The following is a 12,084-nucleotide window of genomic DNA, read 5'->3' as shown; positions in this document are numbered from 1 at the left end:
ACTAGTTCGATGCAGCTCTCCATGCTACTCTATCCTGTGCAAGCTTCTTCATCTCCCAGTGCCTACTGCAGCCTTCATCCTTCTGAATCTGCTTAGTGTATTCATCTCTTGGTCTCCCTCTACGATTTTACCCTCCACGCTGCCCTCCAATACTAAATTGGTAATCCCTCGATGTCTCAGAACATATCTTACCAACCGATCTCTTCTCCCCAATTCTATTCAATTCCCCCTCGTTAGTTATGTGATCTACCCATATAATCTTCAGCATTCTACTGTAGCACCACATTTCGAAAGCTTCTATTCTCTTCTTGTCCAAACTATTTATCGTCCATGTTTCACTTCCATACATGGCTACACTCCATACAAATACTTTCAGAAGTGACTTCCTGACGCTTAAATCAATGTTCGATGTTAACAAATTTCTCTTCTTCAGAAACACTTTCCTTGCCATTGCCAGTCTACATTTTATATCCTCTCTACTTCAACCATCATCAGTTACTTTGCTCCCCAAATAGCAAAACTCCTTCACTACTTTAAGTGTCTCATTTCCTAATCTAATTCCCTCAGCATCACCCTCGTTTTGCTTTTGTTGGTGTTCATCTTATATCCTCCTTTCAAGACACTGTCCATTCCATTCAACTGCTCTTCTAAGTCCTTTGCTGTCTCTGACAGAATTACAATGTCATTGGCGAACCTAAAAGTTTTTATTTCTTCTCCATGGATTTTAATACCTACTCCGAACATTTCTTTTGTTTTTAAAGCTGTTTCTTTAAACTTTGCTGTGAACTTTCTTCAAATAGAGTCTATCTTGAAGCGTCTGCCATTTCAGCTCTTTCAACATCCCTGTGGCAATGTCTCACAGGTCAAACCAACCTGTAACTTCATGCTACCTTTCTCCATATACATTCAATATCCCTTGCTAGTCCTCTTTGGTACAGGTTTGACACATTTTTGGCGTACTCTAGGATGGGTTGTGAGGGATTTGTCAGAAACCATCTTGCATTTCCCTTCTATCCCACCAATAAACTGATAGTTCTGTTTCATGACCTCACTAAGTACTATACTCAGATATTTCTAAGAGTTTTCCGTTTCCAACTGCAACCAGCCATTGTTATAATATTCGTAGAGTATCATGTTTCTTTCGTTTTGTGAAGTGCACAGTTCTTTACGTTTCTGAACATTTAAAGCTACAGTAGAACCCCTCTAATCCGACCTTGGATGGTCCGTCACTCCGGTTAGTCCGACCATGATGAGGCTCGCGAGCCTGTTCCGACTTGTCACTGACTGGACGCCTGTCGGGCCATTGTTGCGGTGTCTATCGCTGTGCATACTGTTATACTGTATGTTATTGTGCAGTTTCATCATTTGTTCGGATTAAAAAACTTCGTTGTTTGCTTTAGTCCGTGTTCTCTACTGTACTTATTATGGTAGATTCACTGTGTGTACAGTCGTCTGTTTTTCAAAATGTCTGGATTCGAATGTAAACACTTAGCTCTTTCACTAAATGAAAAATTAGTAGTGCTACAAAGACTGGACAAAGGAGATTCCCTCCAAAAAATTGCAAAGAGACTGAATGTATATGTTACGACAATTAAAGATTGGAGGAAGAATCGGAAAGACATTGACTCCTATACAGTTACGGTTGATGGTGAAAACACTCTGAAGAATTGCAAAACATTAAAAAAGCCTAAACTTGAGCTGCATGATAACGCATTGTGGATGTGGTTTTGTCAAGAAAGAAGGAAAGGAACTCCAATATCCAGGACAATTGTCAAAGAAAAAGCGATAGTTTTGCACAAAAAACTGGAAGCCGGAAGTAAATTTGCTGCTAGTAAAGGCTGGACTGATCCTTGGAAAACTCGTCAAAAATGTATCCCTGACTTTTTTTCCAAGTAATTTGTTTACGTTTTTGTTGTAAAAACAATGCATACAGTATAATCATTTCTTAGTTTATACATACAGTAGTTTATTCCTTTGTAAAACATTTTTTAGTTTACAGTATACATCGTTTATACGTTATTATGTACAGCACAGTACTGTAATTTGTTTGTCGTTTTTCCTTTTAAAACCAATACATATTACAGTGTGTGCAGACGTTTTTTAGTTAATATACTGTTTAACACTGTGTAAAAAACATCTTTTTAAATTACTGTAGACATCTTTTCGTTCTTAAATCATTTAATTTTTGTGCTAAATGTCTTTTTATAGTTTTTGCAATAAATATTAGGTTTTTCGGATAATCCGACCTTTTTCTCGTTCTGACCATGGTCCCGGTCCCGAAAGTGACGGATTAGAGGGGTTCTATTGTAGTTGCCAACCTTTGCACCACTTTAAAATCTGATCAAGGTGTGACTAAATTCTTGTGCGGCTTCATTCAAACTCTACTTCTCTGTAGATAAGTGCAGCATCTGCAAAAAATCTGAGGTTACAATTAATATTGTCTGCAAGGTCATCAATATACAGGGTGTTACAAAAAGGTACGGCCAAACTTTCAGGAAACATTCCTCACACACAAAGAAAGAAAATATGTTATGTGGACATGTGTCCAGAAACGCTTACTTTCCATGTTAGAGCTCATTTTATTACTTCTCTTCAAATCACATTAATCATGGAATGGGAACACACAGCAACAGAACATACCAGTGTGACTTCAAACACTTTGTTACAGGAAATGTTCAAAATGTCCTCCGTTAGTGAGGATACATGCATCCACCCTCCGTCGCGTGGAATCACTGATGCAGCCCTGGACAACGGCATATTGTATCATAGCCGTCCACAATACAAGCACTAAGAGTCTCTACATTTGGTGTCGGGGTTGCGTAGACAAGAGCGTTCAAATGCCCCCATAAATGAAAGTCAAGAGGGTTTAGGTTAGCGGAGCATGGAGGCCATGGAATTGGTCCACCTCTACCAATCCATCGATCACCGAATCTGTTGTTGAGAAGCGTACGAACACTTCGACTGAAATGTGCAGGAGCTCCATCGTGCATGAACCACATGTTGTGTCGTACTTGTAAAGGCACATGTTCTAGCAGCACAAGTAGAGTATCCCGTATGAAATCATGATAACGCGTTCCATTGAGCGTAGGTGGAAGAAAATGGGGCCCAATCAAGACATCACCAACAATGCCTGCCCAAACGTTTACAGAAAATCTGTGTTGATGACGGTGATTGCACAATTGCGTGCGGATTCTCGTCAGCCCACACATGTAGATTGTGAAAATTTACAATTTGATCACGTTGGAATGAAGCCTTATCCGTAAAGAGAACATTTGCACTGAAATGAGGATTGACACATTGTTGGATGAACCATTTGCAGAAGTGTACTCGTAGAGGCCAATCAGCTGCTGATAGTGCCTGCACACGCTGTACATGGTACGGAAACAACTGGTTCTCCCGTAGCACTCTCCATACAGTGACGTGGTCAATGTTACCTTGTACAGCAGCAACTTCTCTGACACTAACATTAGGGTTATCGTCACCTATTTGCTTTTACATACTGTCATTTGGAGATAATGAGTGGAGTTGTGGACTCTAGAAAATGGAGTACCAAGTGAACAAATCTGAATATTTCCGACATATTCTTCTGTTTGGGTTCGATAGAGGGGCAACAGCAGCGGAGACAGTCGAAAAATTTGCACAATCTATGGGAATAATGCAGTTAGACAAAGCATGGCATCAAAATGGTTTTCTCATTTAAGGAAGATCGTTTTGACATTGCCTCCATGTTAGGCAGGCAGTCACAGTTTGAAGCTCATTTAAGCACATTAATCCACATTGGTGTAGTAGATAACTGGCAGATGTGATGAATTGTGATCATTCCTCCATTATGCAACATTTGCGTGCAATGGGGAAGATTCAAAAATCTGTTGTACGGGTACTGCATGCTTGAAACCAAAATCACTGAAATCAGCAGGTGACCATATGTGAACCTCTGCTTGCACATCATCAATTGGCTCATGGACAACACCAATAATTCCTATCCTATATCGTTAATGGTCACAAGAGATTGTGTCTTTATGTTACCATAAGACAAATAAAGGAAAAATTTAACCCAACAAAGCAACAACTCCTCTTACAAAGACCTGTGCACATCCACAAAAGATTATTTTATGCATATGATGGAGCAGCGATGGTGTGGTGTACTATGAATTACTTCCCAGAGGTTTACCCATCACTGCTGACACTGATTGTCAACAACTGAGATGACTTACAGGCACAGTTCAAGAATAATAACTAGGAAGACTGAGTGAAGTGATGCTACTTCCTGATAGTGCCAGCCTGCATTCTGCTAGAGGGGCACAAAATACTACCTATCAGTTGGGTTGGGAAGTCATTCTGTACCCACTTTATTCACCTGGTCTTCCACCCTCAGATTTTCACTCTTTCCCACACTCTATCAGAAAACCTTCAAGGAACTTTCTTTCTGGAAAAAAATGCACTCAGAACACGGTTCGATGAGTTCTTTGCCTCAAAACCACACAATTTCTACAATTGTGGAATGGAAAAGTTACCGCAGCAATGGCAGACTTGTAAACAGTGAAGAAGAAAATATTACTGATGACTAAAGTCTCTGTTGTGTGTATCAGTAGTGTTTATTAAACTTATGGGAAAACAATATGAACTTATGCACCAACCCAATATATTAACTGACTATTTTCCAAGGAACTCATTGCAGAGTGGGAGAGTGACCATGCACATGAAAAACAGTATTTCATTTGAATCTACTGATGAATGAAAGCACTGCATTTAACAGCTTACTGAATGTTGTGATGGAAAGTTGAATTTCATGAAACTAAGCTTTTACAGGGTGTTTCAAAAATGACCGGTATATTTGAAACGGCAATAAAAACTAAACTAGCAGTGATAGAAATACACCGTTTGTTGCAATGTGCTTGGGACAACAGTACATTTTCAGGCAGACAAACTTTCGAAATTACAGTAGTTACAATTTTCAACAACAGATGGCGCTGCAAGTGATGTGAAAGATATAGAAGACAACGCAGTCTGTGGGTGCGCCATTCTGTATGTCGTCTTTCTGCTGTAAGCGTGTGCTGCTCACAACGTGCAAGTGTATTGTGGACAACATGGTTTATTCCTGAGAACAGAGGATTTTTCTGTTGTTGGAATTCCACCGCCTAGAAAACAGTGTTGTTGCAACAAGACGAAGTTTTCAACGGAGGTTTAATGTAACCAAAGGACCGAAAAGCGATACAATAAAGGATCTGTTTGAAAAATTTCAACGGACTGGGAACGTGACGGATGAACGTGCTGGAAAGGTAGGGTGACCGCGTACGGCAACCACAGAGGGCAACGCGCAGCTAGTGCAGCAGGTGATCCAACAGCGGCCTCGGGTTTCCGTTCGCCGTGTTGCAGCTGCGGTCCAAATGACGCCAACGTCCACGTATCGTCTCATGCGCCAGAGTTTACACCTCAATCCATACAAAATTCAAACGCGGCAACCCCTCAGCGCCGCTACCATTGCTGATCGAGAGACATTCGCTAATGATATAGTGCACAGGATTGATGACGGCGATATGTATGTGGGCAGCATTTGGATTACTGACGAAGCTTATTTTTACCTGGACGGCTTCGTCAATAAACAGAACTGGCGCATATGGGGAACCGAAAAGCCCCATGTTGCAGTCCCATCGTCCCTGCATCCTCAAAAAGTACTGGTCTGGGCCGCCATTTCTTCCAAAGGAATCATTGGCCCATTTTTCAGATCCAAAACGATTACTGCATCACGCTATCTGGACATTCTTCGTGAATTTGTGGCGGTACAAACTGCCTTAGACGACACTGCGAACACCTCTGGGTTATGCAATATGGTGCCCGGCCACATCGCACTGCCAATGTCTTTAATTTCCTGAATGAATATTTCAATGATCGTGTGATTGCTTTGGGCTATCCGAAACATACAGGAGGCGACGTGGATTGGCCTCCCTATTCGCCAGACATGAACCCCTGTGACTTCTTTCTGTGGGGACACTTGAAAGACCAGGTGTACCGCCAGAATCCAGAAACAATTGAACAGCTGAAGCAGTACATCTCATCTGCATGTGAAGCCATTCCGCCGGACACATTGTCAAAGGTTTCGGGTAATTTCATTCAGAAACTACGCCATATTATTGCTACGCATGGTGGATATGTGGAAAATATCGTACTATAGAGTTTCCCAGACCGCAGCGCCATCTGTTGTTGACAATTGTAACTACTGTAATTTCGAAAGTTTGCCTGCCTGAAAATGTACTTTTGTCCCAAGCATATTGCAACAAACGGTGTATTTCTATCGCTACTCGTTTAGTTTGTATTGCCGTTTCAAATATACCGGTCATTTTTGAAACACCCTGTAATTACAATTATGAATAGGTCCCTTAACTCTTGATACCAGGACATTTCTGTTTAAGCTAGTAGTAGTTCTTAGATTCAGTTGTACCTGGTGACTGAAATTAATTTTATAAGTTATTGTGCAAGGAAAAGAATTGAATATAATTATAAACTATTTAGAAATGAAGAGAAGTTGCAACATACACACTTTTAAAACCTCATTAAAGAAAAAGAGTGGCAGGATATTTATAGTGCTGATAACATGACAAATTTAATGTTTTCCTTGACATATCTCATGCTCTCTGAAAGCTGCTTTCCAATAGTGTGTTTGAAACAGGGTACTAGCACAGACAGACAACCAGTGTGGCTGACTAATGGGATAAAGATAGCATGAAGAACGAAGTGGGAATAATATCAGAACTTTAAGAAATAATCACAATTGAGCTGTAGTAGCCCATTTCGAACAGTACTGTAAGGTTCTTAAAAAGCCATTAGCAAGACAAAAAACAAACTGAATAGTTAATTCTCAGGGCAAAATTAAAACCATATGGTCAGCCGTGAAAGTTTCTAGCCAACAGCACAAGGCCAATGACATAAAATCAATACATAGTAAAACTGTTTTTGTTATAATAAATCAAATATATGTAGAGTATTTAACAATCACTTTCTAAATATAGCACAGAAAGTAAATAAAAACTTAGTTTTTACAGGAAATCATGTAACTCACTGAAAAACGGCTTTCCAAGACTGCTACCTGAAATAAATCTCTCTGAGGCTGACAAGGGGAAAACTGTGTTAATAATTACATCACTGAGGAATAATGTAGGTTGGTTAAATTGGAGAGAAAGGGACTGAACTACACGGTCATCAGTCCCGAAGAATAAACACTTGTGGATATAATGGGTTATCTAACAGGATTCATTCGATTATCGATTTTTTTGTTTGTTATGTTGGTTAACATGTCCTGAACATATGTTCACAATTTCAAGTGTACTGCATACTTAATTTGTTTTCGACAAAAAGAAAAGTTAGATAAGTTTTAGTGTGTTCGACGATTTTTGATTATAAAAAAACTGTAGCAAAGAATTTGTATCAATTTTTAAGTGAAAATGGAATCATGCACTCTAAAACACTTGAAATGTCAACAGTGGCTTATGGTGAGTCTACTCTAAGTAAAACAAACTGTTTACAAGTGGTACAAGCTCCTCCAAGATGGCCGAGAAGGTGCCTACGACGAACCTCTCTCTGGATGCCCAGCACAACAACAGATAGTAATGTCGAAGCTGTGAAGGAAATTGTTTTGGAAAATCATCGAATTATGATAAGAGAAGTTTCTGTGGACGTAGGCATATCAGTCGGCTCATGTCATACAACTTTTTGGGACGTTTTGAGCATGAGACGTGTGTCGGTGAAGTTTGTTCCAAAACTTCTCAATTTTGAGCAGTGCTCAGGAGCTCTTGAATGATGACAATGACGATCCTGATTTGCTCAAAAGGGTCATAACTGGTGACGAAACATGGGTTTATGGTTTGACATCAAAACCAAAGCCCAATCGTCCCAATGGAAGTATCGTAGAGAGCCAAGACCGAAAAAAGTGCGCCAAGTTCTATCAGATGTCAAAATTTTGCTCACTGAGTTTTTCAATTACCATGGCGTAGTGCATCTTGAATTGTTGCCTCAAGGTCGTACGATCAATAAGGAGTATTATCTTGATGTTGTGTGCCTTTGTGAGAAGCAATCCACAAGAAAAGTACGGGATTGTGGAATAACAATTCATGGCTTTTTCATCATGATAATGGACCTGCCCATTCATTGTTGCTGGTGAGAGATTTTTTTGGCCAAAAACAACATGACAATCATACTTCAGCCACCATATTCACCACACTTGGCCCCCGGCAACTTTTTCCTGTTCCTAAAACTGAAGAGACATGTGAAAGGATGAAGATTTTCAATGACTGAGGAAATAAAAACTGCATCGCTGGAAGTACTCAAGGCTGTAGCAAAAAGTGCTTCGAGGATTGGAAGAAGCATTGGCACAGGTGTATTGCATCTGAGGGGGATTACTTTGAAGGGAACAACATGAATATCAATGAACAAGTAAATATTTTTTCATAAAATGTATAGTCACCTTACTTTTTGAACACACCTCACACGGTAGCCCAGTACTTGGTCACATATGTAATTTTGCCTTTAGGGGTTGTCAGTTCCCTATACATCTGAAGGACTTGATACTGAACTCACTTTCTAAAAAATGGAGAAAGGGGTAACGTAGAGAGTTTGAGACCTATTTCTATGAGCTCAGTGTTTGCTAAAGTTATTGCAAAGGCTGTAATTGATCATCTCATTTTACATAATTTGCTGTAAAATGTACGGTTTGGTTATAGAAGTGTAAGTGCTGTATTCTCTCTCTCTCTCTCTCTCTCTCTCTCTCTCTCTCTCTCTCTGAGTCACTGGACGGAGTAAAGAAAAAGGTGCTATGTATCTTCTTTAATTTAATTAAGGTATTTGATTGTGTTGATAGCAGACTATTACTGCAGAAGTTTGACCATTATGGAATAAAAGCAGCAGCTCACAACTGAATCCTCTCAAACTTTAAGAACAGACAGAAAAAGGTCACTCTTACCAGTAATAAGAATGGCTATGAGATGGTATCTGTAAGAGCATTACAGGGAAGGTTGAGCTGGGAAATGATTCTTAAAGAAAAAATTCAATAAGTAGTCCCATTTCCAAGTTATTTAGCATTAACGTTAGTTGCACTTGCAAATACAAGCAGCCTGCCAGAGACTGTGCTGCCAAATTTTTTTCTTCCTTGGTCTTCTCAAACTGAGCGAACATATCTTTTGATCATCTATCTTAAATTTATCACTTCCTAAAAGGGCACATTTTCAGTAGTAATGAGTATCTGAACAAGTGGTAACTCATGGACCCACAGATGTCTGTGCATTATTGCATTTTACTGTGTTCAGGTGCTTGAATCTGCATGTCCAATGATGTGACTGGCTAACTTCAACCCTAAGTAACTCAGCAATGGCACAATATATAATTAATATTTTTTAAAACAAATATTTCTCAGTGCAACCTCCCCTGCAACACCCTTACAAAATTCTCAGAGAGTTTCTGAACATTCTATATACAAATGATGTGTCTTTTAATACAACAGGCAATTCTAAAATATTTCTGTTTGCTGATGACACTAGCACGGTAGTGGGGCAAGTAAAGTGCAACACAGGCAATGTATCAAATAGTGTATTTCGTTATGTAAGTTCAAGGCGTGTAGAAAATAAATTGATGCTGAATCACAGTAAGGCTAAATTTTTAGTTTCTAACGCACAATTCAACTAAAATTGCCATTCTGATTGAATAGAATGGGTATTTGATTAGTGAATCTGAACAATCCAAATTACTAGGTATTCAGATAGATGGTAACCTGTCATGGAATGCCCACATCCAGAATTTTGTTCAAAAACTGAATGCTGCTATATTCACCATTAGAACAATAGTTGCAACAAGTGATGGTCCAACAGAAAAACTGCTTAACTTCATTGGTTTAGGACACACGGTATTATGAGGTAGCTCTTCCCATTCATAACAGGGTTTTGGCTCAGAAATGGGCAGTTAGACCAATGTGGGGTGTAATGACATGGGTCCACTAGTATGTGAACTTTCCCAAGTCGCCTGCAAAGGCTACTTTTGCAAGTTCTTTCACATGAAAACACTGCCAGTAAGTTGACTTCTGCAAGTTTCGTCAACTTGCAGTAGTAATCTCTGCAAGTTTCGTCAACTTGCAGTAGTAATCTCTGCAAGTTAGTGTAAACAGTTTCTTGCATCTTGCTGCAAGAACTTGGCGAACTTGTCAGTTGTTGGAAATTTTTCAAAAACATGCAGAAGTTGTGTGTCTTCCTTCTTGTATGAAAATGTCTATATCAAAAAGGAGAATGGCATGAAGACAGATAGGCTGAAACAAATGTACTATTGGAATCCCTAAACGTCACAGCCTGTTTCTTGATAACTTACATGTGTACACCTTTGCATCAAATTTCTTCACTCAAACTTTTCTTTTTTTCTTAACTTTACCTTTTGCAACAATTTTTCTTTGTTGACAACAACCATAATAATGCAACAACCGTGGTGACTGGTCTTTTTAATGACATTGTAAACTTACATTTGCTTATCTTGTGACATGACACAAAAAGTTACAGAAAGTTTCGGAAATTAACTTGCCAAAGCAATTTGCAGAAGTAACTGGCTAGTGGAGACGTCCCTTAAGTTCGCGAGCCTCCTGTTCAGGATCTGGGGATTTTGTTTGACACTAGCTTCTCAATACATAATTTCTTTAATGTCATTTGTTGTTAACAATATGAGCTTATGCTCATGAATTAGCAGCTTTCATTCGGTTAATACTAGGCAGAAATCAAATCTGTTTTTGGATCGCATGCTATTAACTATTATGCAGGAAGGTTTGTAGTATTCTGCTGCATCCATTTTCAGTGAGCAGCAATTATCTTGGCACTTTATTGTCTAAACTGAAGGACTTCCCCATAGTTCACTCATTCCATTATGTCAGGAAGATACCAGAAAAAAATTAAGCTAATTCGTGTGTTGTAGCCTTGATTGCACAAACATACACGAAGCAACTAGATGTTTGCATAGGATTCCTCCAAATTATATTTTATCTGCTAACTTTTCTGGTGTTAACTTCATGTACTGACTCATTCCACGGCCATGGAGATTTTCTCCTCTCTTTGGTCCTTGTTGTGTAAAATAATAATAATAATGAAAGAAAAAAACAATTATCATGAGTAGCCAAATTCATCTCAGTGCTTTGCTACCACTACAGACAATGTGGTGGAAGAAGCTACCTACTATCCTCTCCTGTCATCCTTGTGAAGAAAAAAGGTGGACCATGGAGATTCTGTGTTGGTTACTGATGACTGATCAAAATCATGAAGAAAGATGTCTATCCGTTGTTGCTCATTTATGATGTCCTAGATTGCTTTAAAGGAACAAAGTCGTGCTCAACTATGGACGTGGTGCCAGGCTATTGGCAAATGAGAACTGATTTGGCTGACCAGGAAAATATTGCCTTAATAAATTCTGATGTCCTTAATGAGATCAAAGTTATGCCATTTGAACTATGTACCACTCCAGCCACTTTCCATTATGTGATGGACGATCTGCTTTGACACCTGAAATGGGCTATGTTTCTTTATTATGTGGATGACAGTAATTTTTTAAAGACATTTGAAGAACATATAGTGTTCAGACTACATGCATCTGCCTCAATCCAAAAAACTGTCTCTTTGTCACCCAAGACATAAAAAACTTTGTGTATCTAGTTTCTGTCCTGATCCAGAGAAAATAAGAAGAGTCACAGATTTTCCAATTGGCACATTCATGCTGTGGGAAGTTTTGTCGATTCATGCTGTGGGAAGTTTTGTCGGAATGTGTTCATACGAACAGAAATTCATAAAGGACTTCCATACCGAGGTACCTAACTTGAAAGAACTACTGCAGGGAGATGCAAAATTTCCCTGGAATGAGTTGCAAGAAAGGTATTTACTTGTCCTTAAGGAGATGTTAACATCATCTCCAATCCTAGCACTATATGACAAGGATGTCAAGACAGATTTATACACGTATACTAATGGTTAGAGGAAAGGGGCAGTTCTAGTACAACATCAAAATGATATTGATTGGGTGATAGCTTATTCTTCCAGAGTAGTCTTCAAGTTCAAGAAGAACTTTTCTACCATC

This window comes from Schistocerca gregaria, chromosome 2 (genome assembly GCF_023897955.1).
Source record: "Schistocerca gregaria isolate iqSchGreg1 chromosome 2, iqSchGreg1.2, whole genome shotgun sequence".
NCBI classification, from domain to species: domain Eukaryota; kingdom Metazoa; phylum Arthropoda; class Insecta; order Orthoptera; family Acrididae; genus Schistocerca; species Schistocerca gregaria.
The sequence above is the reverse complement of the archived record's forward strand: the minus strand, read 5'-3'. Positions refer to the sequence as shown.